The sequence below is a fragment of the Nesoenas mayeri genome (genome assembly GCF_963082525.1).
Source record: "Nesoenas mayeri genome assembly, contig: SCAFFOLD_40, whole genome shotgun sequence".
In the NCBI taxonomy this organism is placed as follows: Eukaryota; Metazoa; Chordata; class Aves; order Columbiformes; family Columbidae; genus Nesoenas; species Nesoenas mayeri.
The window spans coordinates 486874-511852 of NW_027660032.1; the positions used below are offsets into that span (position 1 = coordinate 486874).

Sequence of the window (24979 nt, forward strand, 5' to 3'; positions counted from 1 at the left end):
GCAAACGTCACCCTTTGTGTCCCCAGGTGATGGACACTGCTCATGTGCCTCTGCAGAGAGTGGCAGGAGCTGGATCCCCTTCTCGGGACAGACTCCTTCCAGGAGAGACACAGACACAGGGGAACTCATCGGGGCTTTACGGCATTTCACTGGGCATCAGTTTTGACATATTGGGTGCTGTCCTGTGACTGCCCTTTCTGCACATATGATCATACAAACACAACTATTTAGTGAGACGTGGTCATAAAGGGGCTGTTATGGACAAGAAAACTCACCGTGAGCTCTGTAGAGAGCGAGGAATTTTGTAATAAACACCAGGAAGGTCCAAGAAGCTCGAGGCCTCTTCTGAAGAGCGGGAGGCCCTAAGCAGCCGTGATTGGCCATTGTAGGTGTGGGAGAGGGTCAGGGCATGTCAGGGAGAAGCAATGAGATGGCTGATGGCTTCAGCGAACCCTTCCAGCCATGTCTGAGCCCAGCAATGGAAAGCAGTTGATGTCTGCAGGTGGAGGAGGAACAGGAGGAAGATTTTCCTGGGAATATGGAAGGAAGAAAGGCCTCTCTTGGGCTAATGATGTATGGCAGTGCCATTTGCATGCTGTGGGCATGGCTGTGCCTGGGAGATGGGGAACGGCTGCTGCTGGGGTGGCTGTGCTCAGTCATGGCCCATGAGCTGACCCTGCTCTGCTCCTCTCTTACACTGCCCACACTTGGATGGACCTCAGGAATCATCCATGAACCTGGTGGATCCATGAACCTCCTGGAGTGATGGGTATTTATCCAAATAGGGGATTCAAGCAAGTTTGGGACTGGGACATTGAGGTGATTGGTGACCATTGCCAGGTGTATGAAAGAAGCTGGATGAGTTGTGAGGAACTCACAGGCACTTCCAAGTCCACAGAAAACCAGAGCCTTGCAGTTAAAGCAACAGCACTTGACATAAAACCCACAACCAAAACACAAAACACTCACACTGACCACAGAAAAAGCCTTGAAAAACATTGGAGAAAGATCTACTAGGTCCCAGGGGTCAGGGCTCAGCCATTCTGGTGATGAACAAGCATCAAGGGCTCTCATGGCAGAAACTTGGGGTTTGCTTCTGCCTTTCACTTCATTAGAGGTTTGTTCATTCTTTCAGTAGCTGCAGTTCAGGATCGTGGCACCAGAGGGCTCACTAACATCTAAAATGCTCTAAATGCCACGGTTCTGTGCATCATTTTCCTAAAGGCTTCAAGTCTGTTGTGGATGATTAGAGAGATTTCAGGAACAGCCACACAGAGAGCATTTCCACAATAAATAGCAATAAAGCCAAATTTCTTCTATTTGCTTCCATGCTCGCCCTACCCTCCCTTTCCAGAACAGGTGGCATCAGCAGCCGCCAGATAATACTGATGTGTTGCATCTCCTGATAAAGACTGAATATGTCAGAAAAGTGGGTACCTAAATCACCATGTGAATGAGGAGATAGTCCAGGACACCTCAAGAGGAGTCATACTCCTCTGGACCAAGAGGTGGGTGTCCCTGGCAATCTCAGGTGCCACAGCACAGTGATACTTGTGTTCAGGAGCTGGTCAAGTGACCCATCTCCTGTTCTGTAATGGTGTCTGAGTTTGCTCAGGTCACCCCTGACTTGAGCCCCATCCACTGCTGGGTGTTCTCCAGACTCCTGCCTTCAGGAACCAAGTCCCAGGAGACCTTGCTGGTGAAGATGGAGGCAAAGAAGCCTTGAACAACCTCAGTCCTGTCTGATTCTGCTCTTAGGAAGTTCAGCAGCAGGCCCACGTTCACCCTGTCTATTCTCTTACTGCAAGTGAAGCTCTGTCAGCTCATCTTGCTGCCCTTCCCGTGCAGGTATCAAGTCGAGGGCAGCTTTGTCATCATCCCCACATCCATGGACAAAGTTTCTAAATTCCTCCTTTGTAGCTTCCCCTGCTTCCACGTCCTGTGTGCTGCCTTTGTGCCCTGCAGCTCCATCAGTTCAGAGGAGCAGCCTCATGAGATAAATGCTTCTGTTCATGGGTACTTGGAGAGATCATTCTTGTGCTTGGAGCAGCCTGTCCTGTAAGGATTATCAGATTTCCTGAGCTCCTTCACCCTTCAGATCTACTTCCATGTCTCCACTTTGCCCACCATCCCTCAGTATGTCAAAGTCTTCTCCTCTGGATTCCACCAGCCTGTGCTGTGCTGCTGGCCTTCCTCCCTCCCCTCTGGTGCCTGGGACCCCTCTGTGTCCTGCTCACAACAGTCAAGGTGGACAATGATGTTCACATCTCTCACCAGAGTTTCCTTGTTTCCCAGTTCAAGATTAAGCTGAACATCACACGTGTTGGCCCACCAGGCAGACATGTTAAGCAGTTGGCCAAAAATCCTCTGGAATGTCAGTACCTGCAGATTTTCCTGGCCAGTGACCGTCAGGGCAATTACAGTTCCCCATAGGAAGCTGCTCATTCACTGGTGACTTCCTCAGGTTACTGAGAGAAGATCTTTTCCATTACTTCTCCATTATCAAGTAGTTTGCAACACCCAAAGCATTGTCACACTATGTTGGGTTTCCATGCCAAAGTCTTGGAACTGGCGGTGAGTGTGGTTGTGCTACAGTTGTCACCTCTCTGAGAAGACAACAAGAGTTGGACCAACATCAGACAGAGCTAATTTCAGCTGCTCCAGGATGGACCCACTCCTTGCCCAATCTGAGCCACTCAGTGATGCTGGCAGCACCTCCGGGATATTGTATTTGAGAAAGGGTAAAAAACGCTGCACAACAGCAGGTGGGAGAGAGGAGGGAGGAGATGGGAGAGAAAAGCTCTGGAGACACCATAGGTCATATCCCTGACTGTTCCATCCTGACCAACTCTTTCTGGTTTGTAAGTGTGAAGTCCCACAGGGCACCTCACCCCACTGACTCCTCAGTCACCCGTGTCAGGAAGATGTCGTCAATGGGTTCCAAACCCTCCTGGATGGCTGGTACCTTGCAGATATTGGGATATCTCAGGTCTGCCATGAGGACACGGCCTGGAAACATGAGGCTTCTTTCATTTGTCTGAAGGAGGCCTCATCTCTTTCCTTTTCCTCACCAGTGAGTCTGTAGTTGATGTCCAGTCACCACAACACTGCCCATGTTGTTCTGCCCTCTCATGCTGACTCGTCAACGTTCAGCTGACATTGTCTGTCCCCTGGCAGACCTCCACACATTCCTGCTGCTCTCTCACATGAAGGGAAGCTACCCCTTTGACTCCAGACCTCTGTCATTATGAGTATCAGACACCCAAGTCCCCACTTTTTCCCCAGGAGATGATATTTATAGTGTCCTGGAACACCTCATGCTGTTATGTTGGGAGAGACACCCTCATCAGGATAAGCCATCTGCGTGCAAACTTTAATAGCTGAGCAAATGGAACTTCGTTCAAGGCAGAGTCCAGACCTTGTGAATATTTGGTGTTCGCCCATTCGAATTCTCTGAATTGTAACAAGATGAAATGAGGAGTTCTCAGTGACCCTGAGGAGAAGGGCCTGGGCACTACAAGGTCCCCACAGCAGCCCGTGGTGCACGCTCACCATGAACAAGGCAGCTGCACACGGGGCTGCATGAGGAGGAGCGTGGGGACCCAGACACCTGCAGTTCTCATCCCATTCGGTTCAGCACTGGTGTGACCCACATACACGGGTGTGTGCCAGTGTGCGGCTTCCCAGTTTGGAGCAGCAGGGAGGAACTGGAGAGTGCAGGGCTGTGCCAAGGCAGGTTCAGCACCTTGTGCACATGGTGTGGGATGCTGAGGGACCTGGGTTGCTTTGGCCCAGCAGCACTGGGGAGGCTGCAGCAGTGCAGGAGTAGCCTGAGAGTGCTTGAAGGGCGGATCAGAGGTGGTGGAGGTTTTCGACATAGTAAGAAAGAGCATGAGAAAGAAATAATGGCCCAAAGTGCAGCTGGGGAGGTCCAGGCTGGACGTGAGCAGAAAGGATTGTGACTGGGAGGGCAGTGCTGTGGTGGAGCAGGTCAGCAGAGGGAGTCTGCATCAGCCCAAGGCTTTGTGCTTCAAGGAGCAGCTGGGGAGGATGGAGAGATCTCAGCAAAGGAAGGAAGATGCTCAGACAAGAGCAAGGTGGGGCAGCAGGGGGGGATGTCTCCAGCCTGCAGGGACAGAGGTGCAGGGGATGCCACAGCACAGGACAGGCTGTCGTGGAGATGATCACGGGATGTAAAGAGGCTGAAAGCCCCACCAGACATGAGCTCCTTCGCCCCTTGGCTCTGGCTGTTGTCTGCACCTCTGATACCTGTGAGGAGACACCTTGTCCTTGCAGCACAGGGGCCTCATGGCCTCCTTGTCCCCAGCCAGGAACCTGGGAGGTGTGGGACCATAGTCCTGCCCTTGGCCTTGCACAGCCCTACATCACACTGTCCTAAGAAGGGTCCTGGGCTATATGAGAGGGACAGGATCTGACTTCCCATGGTACAAGGTCAGGGCTTGGCTTTTGGTTAAAGAAACACAACCAGGTTTCCTCAGCATCAGAAATATCTTTGCTTTTCCTGACCTCCAGTTTTCTTCTCTAACCAAACCTAGATATTGTTTCTCAGTAGGTTCCCTCAGTGGGATCGATTAACAGTACAAGAAACTTTGGAGTTTGAATCTAACTTTGACTTCTTGAGAAGTTTCTTCACCTTCCTCCAGGTTCTGAGGTCCATAGACTCAGCACCAAACCCACCAGAGGAGTCATTAAAGCGCCTTGTGCTGCTCCTGTGGTGCTGAGCTGGGCTGGGCTCCTGGGACACAGGGAGCTCATGGCAGCGGCAGCGCTGCAGAGAGACAGCTCTGCCCAGGAGCAGCTCCTCTGCACACGCAGCAGGGCTGAGGGCTCTGCCTGCAGCACCGAGGGCACAGGAGCCAGGCACAGAGAGGGAAACACAGTCTGGGCTGAGAGGATGCTGAGAGGTCAGTGGAAACAAAATCTTCTCAGATATGAAGCCTGTGGCTGCAGGGCATTGCATCTGCAAATCTTGGTAGGATCTCAGAAAGCTGTCACACTGCAGAGCCTGCGAGAGATGTAAGTACAGCTCTCAGAGGTTCTCTGATCAGAGGGGAGGAAGTGCTGCAGAGCAGGGATTGCCTTCTGCACTGTCAGAGTGACAAGACGTGAATGCTGCGTTCTCCCCAGGTTGGCTGTGGGGTGTACATGTCAATGTGCAGGCAGGGGTGCCCAGGGCTGTCCTGCAGAGCAGGGTCCCTGCACCGCAGGGCTGTGCCGGGCAGGAACTCTGCCGCCTGCCAGGGTCAGCGCTCAGCCTGCCCGGGAGAGCCCAGCAACACTGAGCCCGGAGTGTCCTTGGCTGGAAGGGCAGAGCTGAGATCCTGTTCATGTACAATGAGAGCGGTCAGTGGTTTGCCCATCAGGACATGGAAACCGTACTGCTCTGCTCTCAGCGGTGTCCAGTTTCTGCTCAGGGCAACACCTGGGGCTGATCCTCCTCCAGCTCAAAGAGGTGCTGGCACAGGGCAGCTGAGACCAGGACTGATGGACAGACCAGCTGTCCCCACTCTGCACTAAGGGACAGTCCCTTTGTCTGTCAGCACCCACAAAGTTTCACTTGCAGTGAAAGGCATTGTTAAGGCTGTCCTCCTGGGCAACGGCCTCATCATCACCACCATAGCCTGGGACCAGCACCTCCACACCCCCATGTACTTCTTCCTGCTCAACCTCGCCCTCATTGACCTGGGCTCCATCTCCACCATAGTCCCCAGATCAATGGCCAACTCTCTGTGGGTTCCTGGGTCATTTCCTACACAGGATGTGCTGCCCGGGTCTTCTTTGTATTTTTTTTGTTTGGTGCAGAGTTTTACCTTCTCACAGTCATGTCGTACGACCACTACGTTGCCATCTGCAAACCCCTGCAATACGGGACCCTCCTGGGCAGCAGAGCTTGTGTCCACATGGCAGCAGCTGCCTGGGCCACTGGGTTTCTCACTGCTCTGCTGCACACGGCCAATACATTTTCACTGCCCCTGTGCAAGGGCAATGCCCTGGGCCAGTTCTTCTGTGAAATCCCCCAGATCCTCAAGCTCTCCTGCTCATGGTCCTACCTCAGGGAACTTGGGCTTATTGTGGTTACTGTATTTTTAGACCTCTGGTGTTTTGTGTTCATTGTGGTGTCCTATGTGCAGATCTTGAGGGCCGTGCTGAGGATCCCCTCTGAGCAGGGACGGCACAAAGCCTTTTCCACCTGCCTCCCTCACCTGGCCGTGGTCTCCCTGTTCCTCAGCACTGCCATGTTTGCCTATCTGAAGCCTCCCTCCATTTCCTCTCCATCCCTGGATCTGATGGTGTCTGTTCTGTACTCAGTGGTGCCACCAGCAGTGAACCCCCTCATCTACAGCATTAGGAACAGGGAACTCAAGGATGCCCTGTGTAAACTCATATATTAGTGTTTTGTAAAGCAATAAACTGCCAATCTGCTTCTACATAGGTGTTTTAATGTAGCTAATTACAGGTCCAGTCTTTCATCTGGATTTTTTGTTGTTATTAGTTGTTTTCTTATTGTGATAATGTTGTCATCCCCTTTCTAATTCACTGACAGCTTTTCTTTTATAACTGTTGGCTGTCTCTAAACACAATAAAGGGCTCTTTAATGACTTGTTTTTCACTATATCCTTCATGCAAGCCCTTTTTAGAGTTGCAGGGATGGTTCCTGTGTTCATGAGAGGAGGGTAAAAGAGTCCATCATGGCAGCCCTCCCAGGGAGCAGCAGCGCTTGTTCTTCCAGAGCTGTTCTGGTTCCACTCCACACTCTCCTTCTCATCCCTGGTGTTGGTGCAAGGCCTGAGTGCTCTGGCAGCTTGGTCACCGTCCTGCTGTGTGTCAGTGCTGTGGGTGCAGGCAGGGACAGGCAATGGGCACTGCTGTGATAGAGCTGGCCTCATAATAGCCTTTCTACAAAGAAAGGTGATCTGGTCAGGGCAGGATCTGAAGGTTTAAGTCTTCTTAAAAAAATTATCTCAAGAACATGTCCAAGAAAGTAACCCACAGATGAAACCCCATTGTACAGCTGAACAGGGTGTGTGTGCAGGGCTGGCACACAGCAGTGTCCTCTCACAGCCAGGCTCCTGCCAGAGACCTGCAGGACCAGCAGAGCAGGGGCTGGGCTGTGCCCCTGTGCACTGGACACCCCGTGGAAGGAGCCTCAGGTCAATCACCATGGACTGGCCCCTCACAACCACCGTTTCCAGCACTGGCCTCTCACCCACAGAGGTTTTTCTTCCCTCCATGGAGTGACACTGAATGAGCAGGTCAGCAGTCCGTTTGTGCATTGTACATATGAGACGCAAGCATGCACATCATGTACGTGAGATGGCATGAACCTGAGTGAGCACAAACACCATCAGCTACTCCTGAGACTTCCATGAAGGCCTGCAGGACAGACAGTGTCTCGAGGTCACTTCACATTGGGAGTAACAGCCCATGAGAAACCACCCACTGGGATTTTCTTCCTTGAACTGAGGTCCCCATGTCCATTCCTCATGACGTGGGGCTGAGGTGCCTCCCATTCCTTTGGGGTAGCAACAGGAGGCCAGAGGTACAATGTTACTCTTCTCTGTGAGTAAAAGATACAGACTCTGTCTCTGAACATCTCTGGGTGCATAAGGAGTCCACGAGGCCAGCTCTGATGGAACCCTGGCATTTCTGTGTGTGACTCCAGGAACAACCCCAGTGGCCCAGTGAGATTCATCTCAGCTGCTGGGACGGCTCATTGCAAGTGCTCCTGTCTGCTCCATCACCCTTGCCTGTGATTCTGGATTGTGCTTTCAAGAGCGACCACAGAATCAGAGAAGTTCTGAGGTCCCCAGGAAAGGAAAATGTCAAGCCCATCTTCAAGAAGGGCATGAAGGAGGATTTGAAGAATTCAGGGCTGGTCAGCCTACCTCTGTCCCTGAGAAGGGGATAGGCAGCGTCTTCCTGCACCAGTTTCCGAGAACCTGAAGGACAAGGAAGGGATTACTGAACCGAAATGAGTGGAAAACCCACTGAGTCCCAGGAAATACTCTTGACCCATTCCAGAGCTTTAGACCCCCAGGAATGAGCTCAGTGACAGTGCAGCCCATGCAGTTACATCTGTGTCCCTCACTGAGCAGCACAACCAGTGTGCAGTCACCCCATGGTCCTGCAGCCAACCTGCTCTGCAGAGCATCAGTGCCAGGTTGGGGCCCTGTGGGGAGCACAGGATGGGGCCATGAGCACCAGAGCAGATCAGAGGAGGGATGGGGGAGATCAGACAGGAGCTGACATGGGCTGGAAACTGAAGAAAGTATTCACCCAGAAGCCGCATCCTTTTCCTCTGGTACTTCAGTCCTGGTGCTCATCATATGTCCTTAGGACAAACTTATGCACCCCTCTTGTCAACCTTACCCCAAGCATCACCCCTGGACTAGGCTCCTGAGCTGGGGCCAAGCTGGAGAACTGGGGTCCAGCTGTGACCAGAGGAAGGACAAGGCCTGTCCTGGGTCCTCTAAAGGGGTGGCAGCCTCTGCGATCTCCACTAGAAAAGGCAGCATGCAGGAAACTGTAGACCATCCCCATGCACCCTGGAGGCCCTTAGGAAGAGTTCCTCTCTCCAAATATCCAGCCCAGCTTGTTGCTGCATGAACAACCAGGAGAAACTGCCCCTGGACCCTCATTCCAGACCCCATCTCCTCCACCCCACACAGGCCGTGCTCTCCCCCTTGGCACTGAGGTGGTTCCAGGGACCCAAGAGACACCTGTAGGAGGAGATATTGGGTGGGGATATGGTGTTCTTCAGTGCTCCTCATGGTGCCTCCTGCTGGGCTTTGTGCCACTGGTCACAACCCTCTGAGCCTGGATGTTCAGCCAGTTCTCAGTGGTGCTGAGCAGGAACATGCCCACGAGCACATTGGGCTGCACTGGGAGGAGCGTGGCCACCCAGACAAGGGCAGTTATTGTCCATCGTGACTCAGCACTGGTGCGGTCACATCTGGAGCCGTATGTCCCAGTGTGAGGTTCCCCAGTCTGGAGGAACGGGAGGAGCTGTCGTGTGGCCAGAGAAAGTCTGGGTCATGTGTGGAGATGTTGGGAGACCCAAACTTCTTTAGCCTGGTGAAGGGGACCCTGAGGAAAAGTGCTGGTTTTGCTGAAATTGGGTTAATTTTCTTCATGCATTTTGAACCTCTCTCCTTCACAGCCAGTACAGTCTTTTGCTTACATTTACTATGAGAATAATGAGATAAAGCTGTTTCTTCCCTGGGATAGAGTTCATTTTGCCTTTTAGCAGCTTTACAGTGTTTGCCATTTGCTATGAAAGGAATGTCAGAACTCACTGGTATCTTGGCTGTTGTCAAGGAAACCAAGAACTTCTTTGGCCATCCAGCTGTGGATGCAGATTGGCAGGAGGGGACACAGACAGGACAGCACCTGGATTGACATGCAGGCTGATCAATGAAGTACTCCCTATTATTAGCGCCATGCTCAGTCTAAAGCTGGAGCCGGCTTTTAGGGCTTGTTACATCCGTTACTTTGAGTTTTGCAGCTGGTTTGATGAGTTCCATTCAGAAGTTTCATCCTGTCAGGAGTTCGATGTCAGTTCGGCCTTTTGCCATTCTGCCATTTTGCCGTTGGTCTTTGGGCATTTCTGCCCGTTGCCCTTTTGCTCTCTCTTGCTAGGATGGGCTGTTCAGGACCAAGGTGTTCCCTTCTGCAGGACTGGCTGCTCCGTGTGACTGGAGTTACATGAGAGATTGCACTGAGTATATTTTCTTAATTTAATTTATATATTTCTATTTAATTTACCTTGACTATTGTCAGTGAAACCAAGGACTTCTCTGGAGTGCAGCTGCAGGTGCAAATTGATAGGAGGGGGCACAGACACGACAGCACCTTGACTGACATCCAGGTCAATCAACGAGCTATTCTCTGCCATTACCATCATGCTCAGTATAAAGCTGGAGGTGTGATTTCCAGCCCATTAGTTTTGGTTTTCCAGCTACTTTGCTTAGCTCTGTTCGGAAGTTCCATTCTATTGGGAGTTCAGTGTTAGTTCAGTTTTACGATGTTTTGCTGTTTTTCAGTTGTCCCTTGGGCCTCTCTGCCTTTTGCACTTGTACTTTCTCTTGCTGTGATCATCTGTTCAGGACCAGGGTGCTCTCTTCTTTTGGGCTGCCTGTTCAGCACAATGAAAGTTCTGTGGGGGATTGCACTGAGTGTCATATATTTTACTTTATGTATATCTTAGTATAAGTATATTATTAGTAGTAGTGTATTATTTTTATTGTCTTATTAATATTTTGTCTAAACCCACAAGTTTCTCCCTTCCCATTCAGTTCTCTCCCTTATCCCACTTGGGGACTGGGAGCAGGATGTGTGCAGCTCTCATGGTCTTAGCTTGTGGCTGTGGTAAAACCATGACAAGAAAGGGCAGTAGTAGCTTCAGAAATCTTGAAAATCACTTTCCAAGATGACGCCTTTTATTTTATTTTATTTTAGTATTTTTGGCAGAGGGAACAGCATGAGACAAGAAAACCATCAGAAACTGCAGCTCTGGAGGTCCGGAGTGGTGTCAGGATAAAGAAATGTCACTCTGAGCACCATGTTGTGGTCATTCAGAGGGACTCTGGATCAGTCATGATTCTGTGTTTCCAGGAACAGCTGGTGAGGATGGAGAGACAGCAGCACAGGTGGGGACACACTGGGCTGAGAACAAGGTGGGGAAGCGCATGGGGTGTCTGCAGCCTGTGTGGAAACAGCCACAGGCCTGGGACAGTGCAGGATGGACCTTGGTGAACATGGCCAAGGGCGCTGGCAAGGCTGGATGTCCCTGCAAGAGCCAAGGTCTTTGTCCCCTTGGCTATGGCTGATGTCCCTGCCAGCGAGGCCTAAGAGGAGACACATGGTTGTCATGGCCATGGCACCCCATTGCCTCCTTGCACCCCCAGGGAGTGTCACACCATTGTCCTGCACTGGGCATCGCACTCCCCACAGCCCCAGGAAGAGCCCTGAGCCACACGTGAGGGACAGGATCTCCCTTCCAGGGGCAGGGGCTCAAGGCTTGGCCATTGTCCTTCATCAGACAAACCAAGGGCTTTCTCAGCATCAGAGCTGCTGCACTTTGCCTGTGCCTGATGCAATCACTGCCTCCAATTATCTGCTCTAACGAGTCCCTGGGAGGCTTTGTCAGTAACAGCCCTCAGTGGGGCCCATTAATGCTTCAAGGTACTTTGGAGTTTGTTCTGGCTTGGACTTCTTGAGCAGATTCTTCAGTCTGTGCTTGGTATCTGAGGTTTATGGACTCAGCACCAAATACACCATGGGGCTCATTAAAACACAGAAAGCCCGAACGAGCAATGTTTCTTTCTGTAATTTCATTTAAATCTTCCAGACTTGTAGAACTAACTGTAGGGGTTTCAATGGGACACTTGCTGATGAAGGTTTCAAAGAAGATTTAATGAAGGAGGTTTTTTCTTTCCAGCTTGTTTTCTGTCATTTTTCAGTGTATAGAAGAAGTAACAGCAGCATTCTACACTGGACATTGATCCCGAGGGTCTCCTGGAGACATCTGGACAGGCAGGAGAACGGTCCTTGAGGCTGGACACTGTATGGACAACCTGGCTCCTCATCCCCACCCCCAGTCTGCCGGTTCCCTCATTGGCCACCAGAGATTGCATCACTTTTCCTCCATCAGACTTCTCCACTGAGCTCTGCAGGAGATGCTGCAGCTCCTGTGCACCAGCTCCACCTGCTCTCCTGTGCAAACACTGCACAGTTCAATCAACAGCAAAACACTTTCCTCAGCTGTGTGTGTAAGTGGATCTGGTGAGGTCCAGCACCCACAAGGGACACCCACACAAGAACTGCTTTAGACAGAGAGACAGGAGAGGATAGAAATAAACACAATGAACGTGTTGACTGCCATGTCCATTAGAGCTCTGAAGAACGGGGCAAGTTTGTAACTCCCTGAAGCTCAAAGCAGAAACCAGACAGTTGAGAGGCCACTGAATGACCAAAGAGCAAGTGGAGGAGAAACCTGAGAGCACTGGGAAGGGCAAACGTCCAGACAGTGCTGGAAAGTTGTCCTTGGACAGGGACATTGAATCAGGAGAGGTGGGAACTCCTGAATGACGAGGGAGATGAAATACTAGAGTGTTGGTAATAGAAGTACAGGGGAAGACCAATATTTCTTCACCTACCCTTAGTACATCAGTCATCAGATTCTCACCATAAACAGCCAGGGCCATTTTAGGGCCCAGTGTACCTGAGGTGCTGGCCTGGGATTGGCATCTATCACACAGAACCTGGGGAGACCAGAGCACCGTGCAGTGCAGGTGGAGCCTGGGCAGGGGTTCCCGGGGCATCTACACTGGCACCAGGTGTTTGTGTCCCTGGTGATGAAGACATTTGTGTCCTAGATCCATCCCCAGTTCTGGAGAACTCTTTCATTAAGTGCCACCAGATGGCCCTACAAGCATTAAGCCAAGATCATGTTGTGTCTTGCACAGCGCGCCATGCCCCCTGAACCTGCCCTGCCCAGGACTCCACACGTTGCCCAGAGCGAGTCACACTGAGGTGTTGGCTGTTTCCCTGGCTGAGATGTTGGTTTAGATGGTCACCTACAGCACAGGTGGGTCCTGCCCCATCATCACCTGCTCTGCTCCAAACTGAAACAGAGCCCAACATCACAATGGGATCATGAGAGAAGTGAGGCTGAAGGGACCTCAGCAGTCCAACCCATCACCAACTGGGTCACACCAAGGTGTTCAAGCCTTGATTCAATCAGAGCTTTAGCAGGACTAGAGAAGTGATCACCCCTTTGTACTGGGCACTGGTGAGGCTGCACCTTGAATCCTGGGGTCAGTTTGAGGCCCCTCATGGCAAGGAAGACATTGAGGTGCTGGAGAGAGTTCAGAGGAGGGTGACAAGGCTGGTGAAGGGTCTGGAGCACCAGTCTCACGAGGAGCGGTTGAGGGAGCTGGGGCTATTCAGCCTTCAGAACAGGAGGCTGAGGAGAGACCTTATTACTCTCTACAGCTGCCTGAAAGGAGGTTTTATCATGGAGGGTGTTGGTCTCTTCTCCCAAGTAACAAGTGATAGGACAAGAGGAAATGGCCTCAAGTTGCACACGGGGAGGTTTAGATTGGATATTTGGAAGAAATTCTTCAGGGAAAGGGTTTTGAAGCAACGGAACAGACTGCCCAGTGAGATTGTGGAGTCCCCATCACTGAAGGTGTTTAAAACACAGATAGATGGGGCTCTTAGGGACATGGTTTAGTGCCAGAGTTAGGTTAATAATTGGACTCAATGATCTTGAGTGTCTCTTCCAACCACAGTTATTCTATGATAAGTCATTTTTGCTATTTTCTTTCTCAGAGGACCATGCAGCCTCCCTGAGAGCCAGGACTTTTCTGAGGTGTTGGAGAGACGTCTCACGGTCACACCAGCCAGTTCCACCAGTCCCTGTCTGTCCCTTCCCAGACCAAACCTTTTCTGCATATCCCAACCTTCCAGGTGAGTTTCTGGGACACAGCAAATGCTGTCCAGGTCCTCTGGGCCTGTTCAGAGAGAACAGCTTTGCCAACATGTTGATGTGCTCTCTGTGCACCTCAGAGCTTTCCTGACCATTTTTCTCAATGTCCCCCTTGTACCCAACCTTTCTGGTCCTTGAACTGTACATGAGGGGATTGAACAGGGATGTAAGGAAGGAGTAGAAAAAAGACTTTGTCAGACTGTCTTGGGAGGGCTGTTCTGGGCATCCCACAGTCCAGGATGAGGGTGCTGGAGAAACCAGTGGCATTGGTGAGAGGTCCAGGTGGAGAAGGCCTTGTGCCTGTCTACACTGGGGTAGAGCAGTGATGCATTCATGGGATGCCCATGTGAACAGGAAGGGGACAAATGGCTCTAAAATGCCTTCCAGGCAGTTCTTTACCCATCGCAGATACACCATCCAGGCCATGAGCTGCAGCTTCTCCTGGAGATGCTGTGGGACACGGTGTCAAAGGCTTCACTGCAGTCTAAGGACACAACACCCACAGCCCATGTGGCGGATTCACTGCCCACCACAGACTTTCCCTCATCTGCTCAGCGGTCACCTTGTCACAGAAGGAGATCAGGCTGGTCAAGCAGGACCTGCCTTTCATCAAGCCATGCTGATTGGGCCCCATTGTTTGTCTGTGTGTGTGACCTCACAGTCCTTTTCCAGCCATATTCCTGCTGTTGGCCAATCCCCTGCAGAGGCAGAAGTGACCTCACAGTGCCCTCCACACCCATTGGTTCCTACTGGACTACGAGTTCCTGAGACACAGTGACCACACGACATCGTACCCACCATCACCCTCCTTGTGGTCCAGTGTGTGAGCAGATCAAACTGAGCTGCTTTCATCAAATATATCTGACAGATTTCCTATCAAGGGTTTGAGTGGAGAAACGTTCCTCAGAGGAGCTGCTGTATTTACTCTGGGGCATTTTAGATCTCCAAGGAAAAGATTTATGGAATCCTACAATAACACAGGTTGGAAGAGACCCCTGAACACCATCTCTGTTCCATTGACCTTTATGGCACCCCAAGGAACAGCTGATGGCATTTGTGCTCACTTGGGTTCATCTCACCACATGCACACAATGGACATGCACATGATGTTTGCATCTCATCTGCACAATGAAAACATGGACTTCTGACCTAATGTTTCATAGAGTCATAGAATGTCCTGAGTTGGAAGGACCCACCAGGATCATGGAGTCCAAGTCCTGTCCGTGCACAGGACACCCCACAGGTCACCCCGTGTGTCTGAGGACGTTGTCCAGTCTCTTCTTGAACACTGTCAGGTTGGGGCCGTGACACCTCCCTGGGGAGCCTGTTCAGTGTCCAGCACCTCTAGGGGAAGAACCTTTTCCTCACGTCCCACTGACCCTCCCCTGGCACAACCTTCTTTCATTCCCATGGGGACTGTCATTGGTCACCACAGAGAAGAGATCAGTACCTTCCATTCCTTCTCCCCTGGTGAGGGAGCTGTAGCCACCATGAGGTCTCCTTTGAGTCTTTTCTTCAGCTCTGATGCTCAGAACCCCTTTGGTTTGCTTTCTGAAGCAGAAAGGAGGAGCCATGAGCTCCAGGCAATGGGAAGGGGGATCCTGTCCCTCACACACGGCTCAGGGCTCTTCCTGGGACCGTGGGATGTGGGTGTGCAAGGCCCAGGGAAGGACAACACTGGGACAACAGCTTCCAGCTTCCCCATGGGGCTGCAAGGAGGCAGCGAAGCCCCAGTGCCATGAGGACAACATGTCTGCTCCTGGGGTCAGTGGCAGAGACAACTGCCCTGGCCAAGGGGACACAGACCTGGGTTCTGTGGGTCCCTTCCAGCCTTACAGCGCCCTTTGCCATCTCCACCACAGGCTGTTCCACACGGTGCTGCCCCTGCCCCTCTTTCCCTGCAGGCTGCAGACACCCATCTTGCTTTCCACCTGCTCTGACCCCAGCATCTCTGCACCTTCACTGCTGTGTCTGCACCCTCACTGGCTGCTCTTTGGAACACAAACCATGGGCTGATCCAGCTCCCTCTGGGTCACCTCTTGCCCTACAGCACTGCCCTTCCAGTGACATTTCTTCCTCCTCATATCCACTCCTCACCTTCCAAGCCATCTTTCCTGCCTCTTCCCACTTCCAAGGGAAGCTCAGCCACCTCAGAAACTGCTCTTCATGCAGAGAATCCCATCATCAGGCTTCTTGTGTTTTTTTACCTGACCATAGAGAAGTCACCTCCCCATGATCTTCTAAATCCCATCAGTGCTCCTGGCCTTTCAGCTTCTCTGACAGACACGACCATGTTCCTGCTGCTGTCCCGTCATTTTCTCAGGTGGGATGGACATGACAACCCATCTCCAAGGGCTCTTCCTGGGTAGAGCCTGTGGGTACCTTGGCAGAGGTTCTTTCCCAGCCATGTCCCTGCTGCTGGGCTGTCATCTCCAGACACAGAACTGACCTCACTGTTCCTTCACAGCCACATGATTCGGCCTGGATTATGAGTGTCTGAGACACAACTGACCTCATAATACCACACACACCCATCACCCTCCTTAGCACCCAGGACCTGACAAAGACTGAACCGTGTTCTACATAGTCCTACCCGTGCCCCTCTTTCCCACAGGCTGCAGACACCCATCTCGCTTCCTCACCTTGTTCATATTTGTGAAATACATTTTCTACTAACACTGTGAGTGAAAAGCTCTCCTCACTGGAGTGCTCCTCCTCATGTGTCTGCACCCTCACCGGCTGCTCTTCGGAACACAAACCATGGGCTGATCCATCTCCCTCTGGGTCACCTCTTGCACCACAGCACTGCCCTTCCAGTGACATTTCTTCCTCCTCATATCCATTCCTCACCTTCCAAGTAGACTTCTTTTTTCTCTTTACTGGGCTGTCACCTCCAGACACAGAACTGACCCCACTGTCCCTTCACAGTCACATGATTCTGACTGGATTATGAGTGTCTGAGACTCAGCTGACCTCATAATACCGAACCAATCCATCCCCCTCCCCATAGCTCAGGGCCTGACCAGATAATAGTATGCACACAGACATGGCTGCTGCAGCCCCAGAGATCCCAGAGAGAGGATTCTGTGCAAATAAGTCACTACGGGGTCCTTTATTTCACTTTATACACATGGAGAGTACGGGTTCTTATTTACACAAAGACTATGGGACACACCAGACAGGTAGATATGGACACAGCCATAAGAAGACATAATTTTGCTTGTGGATAGCATTAATACAACCAAGAAAAGCAACATCGAAGAGAAAAAAAACAACAACAACAACACCAAAAAAACCAAAAACAATAAAAACAAAAAACACCACAAAAGGTCCAGAATTCAGGATGAACTATGTAAAAGCATTACATTATGAGTGACATGCAGAAGCAGGAGGTCACTTCATTACAGCTTTGGAAAAGAGAACAGTCATCACTTTCCTTATAGACTCCTTGAGTTCCCTGTTCCTCATGCTGTAGACGAGGGGGTTCACTGCTGGAGGCACCACCGAGTACAGAACAGACACCACCAGGTCCAGGGATGGGGAGGAGATGGAGGGGGGCTTCAGGTAGGCAAACATGCCAGTGCTGACAAACAGGGAGACCACGGCCAGGTGAGGGAGGCAGGTGGAAAAGGCTTTGTGCCGTCCCTGCTCAGAGGGGATCCTCAGCACGGCCCTCAAGATCTGCACATACGATACCACAATGAACACAAAACACCTGAGGTCAAAAAATACACTAACCACAACAAGCCCAAGTTCCCTGAGGTAGGAGTGTGAGCAGGAGAGCTTGAGGATCTGGGGAATTTCACAGAAGAACTTGCCCAGGGCATTGCCCTTGCACAGGGGCAGTGAAAATGTATTGGCCGTGTGCAGCAGAGCATTGAGAAACCCAGTGGCCCAGGCAGCTGCTGCCATGTGGACACAAGCTCTGCTGCCCAGGAGGGTCCCGTAGTGCAGGGGTTTGCAGATGGCAACGTAGCGGTCATAGCACATGACTGTGAGGAGACAATACTCTGCTTCTACAAAGAAGGCAAACAAAAAGATCTGTGCAGCACATCCTGAGTATGAGATGGCCCTGGTGTCCCAGAGGGAGTTGGCCATAGATTTGGGGACAATGGTGGAGATGGAGCCCAGGTCGAGGAGGGCGAGGTTGAGCAGGAAGAAGTACATGGGGGTGTGGAGGTGCTGGTGGTGATGATGAGGCCATTGCCCAGGAGGGCAGCCAGGTAGATGCCCAGGAAGAGCCAGAAGTGCAAGAGCTGCAGCTCCCATGTGTCTGTGAACGGCAGGAGGAGGAACTGGGTGATGGAGCTGCTGTTGGACATTTGCTGCTGATGGTCATGGGAAACCTGTCATAGGAGGAAAAGACAGGGACAACTTATCAGTGACTTCTCTGAGCAAAATCAAAGCCATTTCTCATACACCCTCCCCTGTTCCACCCCCTTGTCCTTTTCCAGACCTTCCTCCAGCTCGGTGTCTGAGCCCTGGGTGGTGCTGGCTGGAGGTGCCGTGAGGAGCAGGGCCTGTGCCCGCTGGCTGCCGAGGAGTCAGCCCTGCTCTGCAGCAGGGGGCATGGGAACGGGGGGCAGGGGACAGAACTGGGGCTCAACATTGACATGTGGAGCCTCAACAACTCACCCTTTCCTAAGGTCTTGTCACCCCACAGGTAGCTCAAGACAGGCACGGCTAACTTCACAAACCAAAAAGCATTTTCAATGATGTAACATCTCTGTGTTTCTGTGTTCCTTAGATTACACTAAGGTACTATTGCACAGGTTTGCATCCTGGTGGGGAGCTCACTTCTTGGAAGGAAACCTCAAAGACATAGAAAAAAGTCCTAATAATGTGATTTGATTGAGGGAGAATCAGCTCATTGCCCAGCCCCACAGACTGCATTGCCCACAGCCCACAGGTCAGAGCAAAGCTGGGACACGTGTGCCCATGGACACACCTGCAGGAAAGGACCCCCAAGATCAGGCTGTGACTCTGCAGCTGAAACTGCCATCCCCAGAGAGCCTGACAGCAAGAACAAGATCCCAACAGCAGTGACCCAGAGCAGGGGAGCAAGAAGGAAAATGCGGTGAGGGTGGGGGTGAGAGAGGCCAGGGCAGAGGCAGCCGGGCACTCAGACAGCGTCCCCCTTCCCCAGCTGTGCAGCCACCTCCCAGACACCAACAGTGCCGGGCAGCTGCTCTCAGCCCCTGTGCTCTGCAGAGGAACTGCAGCTCTGGCTGCACAGGAGCTGCTTCATGCCTTGGAGCCCCCGGCCCTGAGGGCAGAGGTTTTGCTGGGTGGGACAGGAGGCCAGGGGGCTGCTCACAGGAGGGATCTGACCTGCAGGGGGTCACAGGGACTTTTCTCTGTTTTTCCTCCCATAACTGCTCCGGGTTTTGTTTCCTCTCATTTCTGATCATTTCCCTGCTGCCTGGAGATTCTCCCCTGCGAGGTGTTTCCCTGTCCATGTCTGTTCCCTGTCAGTGCTCACAGACCATCCCACCCTCTGTGCCCTCCCCCTGGCCCTACAGATCCTGCCTGTTCACAGGCACTGCCTGGGGGCATCTTCCTGTCTGCAGGCTGGAAAACAGGACAGGTCAGACTAAGGCTGACGGGTCCAGCCAAGGCGATGCAGGTGCTGTGCACAGGCAGAGGGGTGGGGAAGGGATGTCATGAGCCTCCTGGCAGATGTACTGATCACTCAGAGTTGCAGTTCAGGAGTCTCCGTGACTTGTTTAAGCATAAGAGCTCATTTTCATCTCATCCTTTCCTGCACCCCCCAGCCCTTGGGAGAGGAAACTGAAAAGACAGACTCAGGAAAGCTCTTTATCTGTCTGGTAATCCTTGCACTGATCTTGTCATTGGGGCAAAATCCTGCAGGTGATCTGGAGCTGTGAGCAGCCCTGACCCACACAGCATCCTCTCCACAGCAGAAGCACCTTTCCTGCCCTTATCGGCGATGCTCCTTCCCCCCAAAGCTTCTCCCCACAGCACCATGGGGATCTCCCCCAGACAGGGACCCTGCTCTGCAGGACAGCCCTGGGCACCCCTGGGTGCTCCCCCTGCAGCCACCCTCAGCAGAAGTTGTCATCATTCTTTGTCCCTCTGACAGTGCAGCAGGGCAGCCCTACTCTAGAGTGTGTTCTTCTCCTCTACAACAGAGATACTGTGAGAGAGACCTAACAGATCCTGTAAATTGTGGGATGTACCAGCTTAGGGTCTCTCTTCAGGAAATGCAGCTGCATTGTCCTACAGCCAGAGACTTACCGTGTTAGAACTGTGATTTGTCTCATTGAATCCTCAGCAACCAACCCCCTACATTGCCTTTCCCCTCTCTGTGCCTGGCTCCTGTGCCCTCGGTGCTGCAGGCAGAGCCCTCAGCCCTGCTGTGTGTGCAGAGGAGCTCCTCCTGGGCAGAGCTGTCTCTCTGCAGCGCTGCCGCTGCCATGAGCTCCCTGTGTCCCAGGAGCCCAGCCCAGCTCAGCAGCACAGGAGCAGCCCATGATGTCCCTTTCTCTGTCCCCTCTGGCCTCCTCCAGGTGTCCCTGGGGTTCCAGGGGCACATCCTTTCAAACTACCTGAAGTAATCAGTGATGTTGATTCTCTCTCCTCTGCAGAGACACTTCTCATCAGCATTGTATTTTTCATTTTAAAAAATGAATCAGTATGAGAATCATCTTTTCTTGTCCCATCATTAGACAGGACACCAGGAATGTTACAGCAAAGGATTTTATTTTTCCAAGCTGGGGGAGGAATATCTTCAGTTGAATGAGTTCAGGCATTCTATTCTGGTTATATACTCCTAGGTCTAGAGAGACATTCATCAGTCTTTGGCCATGTCATGTCTGTGCTCTGATTCAAAGCTGTTGCACACATGGGCTCTTGGACACTTGGTACCAGGTTTCTTGCGGCAGGTCAGAGCTGGGCTAGTGCCACAGCTGGGGTGGCTCAGCCCAGATGTGAGGCTATGTCCTCAGCCAGGGACCTGACTGGGGAGCTGGAGCTGTCAGTGCTGCAGACAGAGCTGTGACACGGATGGAATGAACTGCCAGGCAGGGTGGCAGGAGTGAGTTCATCTGGTCTGCAAGGACAGCAGCCTCCAAGAACAGCAACAGTCCAGATCAAAGCTCAGTCTAGACCTGGAAGGCAATTCAAGGGCCACATAATGACCCGTTACTACTGCAGGAACAGTTAAAGGAAAAACAAAGACACTTTGTAGCTACTGATGACTTTAATAAGAGAAAGAGGTGAGAATCCCTGTGTCCTCTTGTCCTTCCTCTTCACCAGCCATGTGTCCCAGGCCTCTGTGACTGGAGGCAGAATAACCAACAGTGGATGGGGATCAAGTCAGGGGTCACTGGTACTATCACAATCCTTTCCAGTCTATGGGACAGCAGGGGCAGCATCCCAGGAGCTGGGACAGCAGGACTATGTCACAGTGAGGCCACTCTCCACCATCTTGGAAAGCTCATGGAGACTGGGGGGACTCCCTGACCACTGGCAGCTCTCACACAGTGTGTGCACTTTTCAAAATGGCCCATGGGTGAGCAGGGGAACTAAGGGCTGTGCCCCAGAGCATGTCCACTGGGACCCCATTTCTGGGTGTCTGGAAGGGAAGGTGACGGGGTTTGCCCAGGGCAGGTTATTCCTCTTTGCTTTCTGTGAGGAAAGGACAGGGTTGTGGATGTGGGCAGAGCAGTGGTGGTCTGTTATCCGGAGGTCAGCAGGGCATTCAGCGTCATCCACCACAATATTCGTGTGCCCAAGGTAGGATATTATGGTCTGTGTTAGTGTGGAAGTAGATGAGTAAAAAGCAATCTGGACGGTTGGGCTTGGAAAGGTGCTGTAGAAAGGGAGAAACTTTCCAGTCCTGAGGACAGTCCAGCACTGGAAGCTGTTTCCCAGGAGTGCGCACCCACTCTGTCCCAGAATGTGACCAAGATGTGTTTGGATAAAGCCCTGAGCAATCTGGTGTGACCCTGCTGTGAGCAGGAGGTTGGTCAAGACACCTCCTGAGCTCCCTTGGAGCCTGAATGACGCTGTCCTTCCTTCCCCTTCATGCTTTCAAATTAGGGAGAACGCTCAGGTTCTCCCAGACCACAGAAGTAATTCACATGAGGTGCAGGGCTGCTTTACAAGTGCCCCCAAACAGTCCTGACCACAACTTTTCCATTCTTCTTATTTTGCCCTCAGTCAAGATCTTATTTTTTGCTGTCCTAATGCCTCTCCAGAAAGAACAGCCTGTGTTGTTAACCCTTTCAGAGCAGGTTGTTCAAGAGGTGTCAGCATCCATGCACAGAGTCTGCACATCAGCCAGACACAAATCCATCATTATAGAAATGAAAACAAAGCACTTGACCAGCTCCTTGCACCCAGATATCAGCGTGACATGTCTGCTGAGATGCCAGGGAACACCTAAAATCTACGTGAAGAGTATGTGAGTCCTTGTTGGGTATCCTGGCTTGTCTCCTGACCCATGTGGTGCTTCAGGCTCTGAAGAGAATCAAAACCAGCCATTGGACTGGGGTAGTTCCATTTTACACGTGTCACACAGGGCAGATGAGGGAGCTCAGAACTCCACACTCTGCGGCACTGTTGGGACTGCAGAGACTGGAAATGCAGGTGACAGTGTGTGTCAGTGCACACACATAAAGATTCTGGCTTCCTTTGGGCCTTTGCACTGACCTGGGATCTGTTCCTTGGCCACCTTTGTCTTAGAAAGAAACTGTTCTCCTATGCAACCTCCATATCACACCACATAGGAAATAATTAAAAGGTAGAAAAATAATGAAAGAAGCACAATTTGGGGGTAATTCTGTCCAAGAGGTGTACTCTTTAAATGATTAAAACAAAAAAAGAAGCGAGAAAAAAAGCATTGTTCTAAGATCTTCTTTCAAGACACAACTACTGAGATGTAGTAGATGTTTTGAAAAGCAAGAATGACAGTAAGGAATTAAATTAAAGAGCTTTAGTTTATCATGATCATCAGTGAGAATGAGGAGTTCCCTGTTACTGTTCCAGATCCAGGTGAGCATCACCCTTGTTGGCCCACCTGACAGCCATGTTAAGAATTTGGCCCAAGATCCTTTGGACTGTTGGCAGCTGCAGCTTTGCCTGGCCAGTGAATGTCAGGGCAATTACAGTTCCCCATAGGAACGTACTCATTCACTGGTGAGTTGCTCAAGTTGCTGACAGAAGATCCATTTCTTCTCCATTATCAAGTAATTTGTAGCACACAATATGTTGTCACCCTGTACTGGGCTTACAGGGCAAAGACTTGGAACTGGGGGTGAGTGTGGCTGTGCTACAGTTGTCACCTCTCTGAGAAGACAACAGGAGTTGGACCAACGTCAGGCAGAGCCAATTTCAGCTGCTCCAAGATGGATGCACTCCTGGCCAAATCTGAGCCACTCAGTGATGCTGGCAGCACCTCTGGGATATTGTATTTGAGAAAGGGTAAAAAACGCTGCACAACAGCAGGTGGGAGAGAGGAGGGAGGAGATGGGAGAGAAAAGCACTGCAGACACCAAGGTCATATCCCATAGGACCCAAGCAGGTCCCTCAGCAGGCCAAATCCTGCTCTCCTGAAATCCTGCTCTTGGCCTTGTTCTCATCTCCCAGGAGCCTCAGCTCCACTTTCCCATCCCTGACTGTTCCATCCTGACCAACTCTTTCTGGTTTGTAAGTGTGAAGTCCCACAGGGCACCTCACCCCACTGACTCCTCAGTCACCCGTGTCAGGAAGATGTTGTCAATGAGCTCCAAACCCTGCTGGATGGCTGGTACCTTGCAGATATTCTGATATCTCAGGTCTGCCATGAGGACACGGCCCTGGAAACATGAGGCTTCTTTCATTTGTCTGAAGGAGGCCTCATCTCATTCCTCTTCCTCACCAGTGAGTCTGTAGCTGATGTCCAGTTGCCACAACACTGCCCATGTTGTTCTGCCCTCTCATGCTGACTCCGCAACATTCAGCTGACATTGTCTGTCCCCAGGCAGAGCTCCCCACATTCCTGCTACTCTCCCACATGAAGGAAAACCATCCCTTTGACTCCAGACCGCTGCCATTATGAACACCAGACACCCAAGATCTCACATTTCCTCCAACAAATGGTATTTGTAGTGTCCTGTAACTCCTCATGCTGTTATCTTGGGAGAGACACCCTCATCATAATAAGACGTCTGTGTGCAAACATCAAGAGCTGAGCAAATGGAGCTTCAGTCAAGGGAGAGTCCAGACCTTGTGAATACCTGGTGTTCTCCCATCAGAAATCTCTGAAGGTGTCCAAGGAGTAATGAGCAGTTCCAGATCAGGGCAGGACAATAACCCTGTCCATCAGGACAGAGCAGGACCTGACACGCTGAGCAGTGACCCTGAGGAGAAGGGCCTGGGCACTACAAGGTCCCCACAGCAGCCCGTGGTGCACGCTCACCATGAACAAGGCAGCTGCACACGGGGCTGCATGAGGGGGAGCGTGGGGACCCAGACACCTGCAGTTCTCATCCCATTCGGTTCAGCACTGGTGTGACCCACACACACGGGTATGTGCCAGTGTGCGGCTTCCCAGTCTGGAGAAGCAGGGAGGAACTGGAGAGTGCAGGGCTGTGCCAAGGCAGGTTCAGCACCTTGTGCACATGGTGTGGGGTACTGAGGGACCTGGGCTGCTTTGGCCCAGCAGTGCTGGGGAGGCTGCAGCAGTGCGGGAGTAGCCTGAGAGTGCTTGAAGGGCGGTTTCAGAGGTGGTGGAGGTTTCTGCATAGTGGGAAAGAGCATGAGAATGAAATAATGGCCTAAAGTGCAGCTGGGGAGGTCCAGGCTGACCATGAGCAGAAAGGAATGTGATGGAAGGGCAGTGCTGTGGTGGAGCAGGTCAGCAGAGGGAGTCTGCATCAGCCCAAGGCTTTGTGCTTCAAGGAGCAGCTGGGGAGGATGGAGAGATCTCAGCAAAGGAAGGAAGATGCTCAGACAAGAGCAAGGTGGGGCAGCAGAGGGGATGTCTCCAGCCTGCAGGGACAGAGGTGCAGGGGATGCCACAGCACAGGACAGGCTGTCGTGGAGATGATCACGGGATGTAAAGAGGCTGAAAGCCCCACCAGACATGAGCTCCTTCTCCCCTTGGCTGTGGCTGTTGTCTGCACCTCTGATGCCTGTGAGGAGACACCGTGTCCTTGCAGCACAGGGGCCTCATGGCCTTCTTGTCCCCAGCCAGGAACCTGGGAGGTGTGGGACCATAGTCCTGCCCTTGGCCTTGCACAGCCCCACATCACACTGTCCCAGGAAGGGCCTGGGCAATGTGGGACGGACAGGATCTGATTTCCAAAGGGGAGTCAAGGTTTGGTCCTTTGGTTAATGAAACACAACCAGGTTTACTTAGCATCAGAGAGACCTTTACTTTGCTTTTTTTGATCTGTCATCACTGCCTCCAGTTTTCTGCTCTAAACAGACCCCTGGGACAGTTTCTCAGTAGGTTCCCTC

At 51.8% G+C, this 24979-nt stretch overlaps 1 pseudogene across 1 annotated transcript; it reads right to left on the bottom strand.

The window, feature by feature from the left end:
- Positions 1–16566: 16566 nt before the first annotated feature.
- Positions 16567–17835, bottom strand: LOC308052359 (olfactory receptor 14C36-like; annotated as a pseudogene). The gene has a single exon. The product of its transcript is annotated as an olfactory receptor 14C36-like (transcript).
- Positions 17836–24979: the final 7144 nt, after the last annotated feature.